The sequence below is a fragment of the Mercenaria mercenaria genome, chromosome 1 (genome assembly GCF_021730395.1).
Source record: "Mercenaria mercenaria strain notata chromosome 1, MADL_Memer_1, whole genome shotgun sequence".
NCBI lineage: Eukaryota > Metazoa > Mollusca > Bivalvia > Venerida > Veneridae > Mercenaria > Mercenaria mercenaria.
In genome coordinates this window covers 18,817,721-18,821,189 of record NC_069361.1, presented here as the reverse complement: position 1 = coordinate 18,821,189, position 3,469 = coordinate 18,817,721, and positions in this window count along the sequence as shown.

Below are 3,469 nucleotides of genomic sequence, written 5' to 3'. Positions count from 1 at the left end.
TTGGAATAAATGTTACAGTTTTATTTTATTCCACTTCAGGAATGGTTGGTACCTGCTAATTTGTTTAACAAACCGCTTTCTAACTTAAATTAATATCAATCATTATGGTACATTTAATTGTAAAACTTATTTTAAACCTTTGGTCAAAAAAGTCTTATGTTTGTTTCTTCAATTACACTTACCGTTCTGACATTCAGACACATTGCACATCTACTGTCAAACGATTGCAGATATTTATCGACGCTTAGACAATCTCCTATGTTTGAGCATGAATTAAGATAACAAAGATTCTCAGAGAAAATTTTGAAATTTCTCTCCTCCTCAGCTGCCGGGAGCAGATTGTCTTTGAGAAGTGTTTGTACTGTTCATAGATCATTTATTCTGTTCTGCTTCTTTTGTCTAATTGAATAATAAACTAACGAAAAAACAGTATATAAACAAGCATCATTCAATGAGGATTTATGAATAATTCAAACAGTTCTCTGATTCCTGGCTTAAGAAAACTAGATTAATGAAGATGTCAGAATTGTGTGAGAGTAATCAATCAAAATTAATTGAAGGCGAAAAATAATTCAGTTCCTATTTAAGGCCATACTGTTTTTCCATCGTGTATGTGTTTAATTAGGGCTCATGTTATGTCTTTTGGTTACCTTTCGTAAAACTATATATATGACTACTAACTATTCTTTGTTAACCGTTGCAAATTATAAGATACATATCTTTAAGAAAACTGGAAATGTTTTTACAGGGGTTATAGTGTTTTGAAATATGTAAGATGAGTAACATAGATTACATTATTTTCTATTGTACATGGTTTATTTTATATCAAACTTCGTTTTCAATATTTTTATTATGTTTCTAGTAACTCTGAAACGAACAAATTTCCCCAGGTATAAAGACATGCCCTAAACTCTCTTTACTCAAGGGATTCCAACTGTTTAGATCAAAATTGTTGAGTTAAAAACGTTTCTAAATCTTAAGCCTGCCCATGTTATTTCAATGAAAGGAAAAGATAACTATCTATGTAAACTGCAATGTTGGACAAAACAAAAAAAGTCATGTGCCTAACAATCTCAAATTGATTTCTTTGATTTTATCATGTTTCCATATATTTGTCTTGTACTTAGAATCATATCTATAGATAGCAGAATGTGGCATTACTTGATTTGATCTTAATATATTTTTCTTACCAAATCACTGATCACTAACAAAGAAAGTGTCTTCTTCAGTAATAATGCATGATTTTTCTAACTCGCGGGGAAAGGTGCAGAGTTTGCACCGTATAAGTAATGCCTAGTAACTTAAGCCTACAATAACATTTTAGAGGTATTGTCTCCATTTTTTCCAAAAATTTTATCAATGATCACTTTTTCCGGCTCAAATAACTTTTTTTCAGAAATTTATCCTTTATTTATTAGATTTTGAAATGTGACGCATTTAACTATGATACATTAACGACTAAATGATTTTCATTGTTTTTAGTTTCTGTAATAAGTTACAATACCTACCAGATGGTCATGGTGTTTAAAAAAGTGCTAAACTAACTGGAAATTGAAATCAATCAAAGCCATGAAAGGATTGATAGCCAGTGCTTAATGAGTGATATTTCAACCGATACACCTGAAGAATCAACATGTCAGTGTGCATAGACCGGTCATGATTTGAACAATGTTGGTAGAGGTCCACTAGACAATGCGACATACCAAATATCTAAGCTCTGTGCATTGTGGTTCAATACAAGTTTTCCTTTTCAACCCTTACCGCTAAACGCTAATCTTAAACCCTAATCCTAACCCTAATCATACAGCAGAGTGATTCCAAATATATCGAAAGTGAATATAAAGTTAATAATTATTCTAGAATCCGTTGCTGCTTGTTCTTTTTTTTTGTAGTCCTCAATTGCTCTCTCTCACACAAACACACTATACTGTCGCAAACGAGTTCACTTCCATGGGGGTAGGTTGTCTACGAATGTGCACATCGCAAACTATATATCAAAATGTTTGTAAGAGCCTTAAGTTTCCAAAACCAGTTGATGCCAGAATGCAAGTGGTGGGCAAAGTGCTCAAATTCAAGATGGCCGCCAATATGGCCGCCGAAAATTAAAAATCATACTATTCATATTGACTGGACAATATATTTCAAATTTAAAGGCATAGTCCTAGTCTTATACTAGTTTCTGTTGCAGAATAGATTAAAACATAGTATATTTCATCTTTAACTAAATTGAAACAAATTCTTACAAAATATGATGGATTTTGCATGCAAAATGATCAGAAAAATTGTTGTTTTACATACATTCTTTTAATAATTCTACCACTTTTAATTACTTGATTATATTTTACAAGTTTTATGCTGTATAATGTTCAGAATTTCATAAACTATATCATAAGTATTTGACATGACAACTTTTAATTAAATTATTATCTGTTAATCCAGCAATCAAGGGCTAAGTAAACAGCTTAGTGGGTGGGGTAAATCTATGTACACTTACATAAAATATGTGTAATACTTTAAAATTCATATTAAGTAAAGGTGCAGGTTTTTATGCCCCCGGGCATCTACTGATGCTGGAGACATATAGTGATTGTCCTGTCCGTCCGTCCGTTCGTCCGTCCGTCCGTCCGTACGAGGTTAACTAGATGGGACCGTTTCGTCTAGCATCAGTACCCTAACTAGAATGACTTGATACTAATGCAGATGTAACCTGTGACCATTCCTCATCTTCAGACATCACCTGAACTCAGTTTGTACCTTGACCTTGAACTTGACCTCGTTTTGGACTTAGGTTGCTTCGTATCGACAAGGATGCCACCGCGGGCATCAAGCGTTTATTGAACGCAGCTCCTTGCTTATTGTGCATTTTTTTTCTTGACGGAACAAATACGTGAAAAAGAACTATTACATGAATAAAATGTGTCATATATACCGACATTAGTAAAACTAAGTTACATAATTGGTGTGGGTAATCAGTAAATGATGAAAATATACCATTTTCACATTATGACACGGCTCGATCTTTAAGTAAACATATGTTTGCTAAAAGTAACTAAAACAGGCTGAAATGTAAATTCGAAGATTAAAACAGCATTTAATAGAATATTTCTTTAGCAGTTACATAACATACTGGTTTAAACTTATTAACTGTTTGCTAGTCGTTTTCTTGTAAAACGAGAAAGTAAAAATGATTAATATACAACATACGTAATAATGTCTTCACATTTTATGTTCAGTTGTAAGCTTTGAGATATGATAATATCAGTAAAATATGGAATACTGCTCTGCAATGACATCTTTCTAAGATTTGAATAAATAACCTTTAGAATGTTATTAAATTCTAGAAAACAAAACAACATACATTGAACACATATTGATTGCTACAAAGTGACACAATATGATTTAAGTAATCTACATGTAAGTCATGGTTTGAAACAGCAACATCTTAATTTTACTTATTTGTTATTTAAGA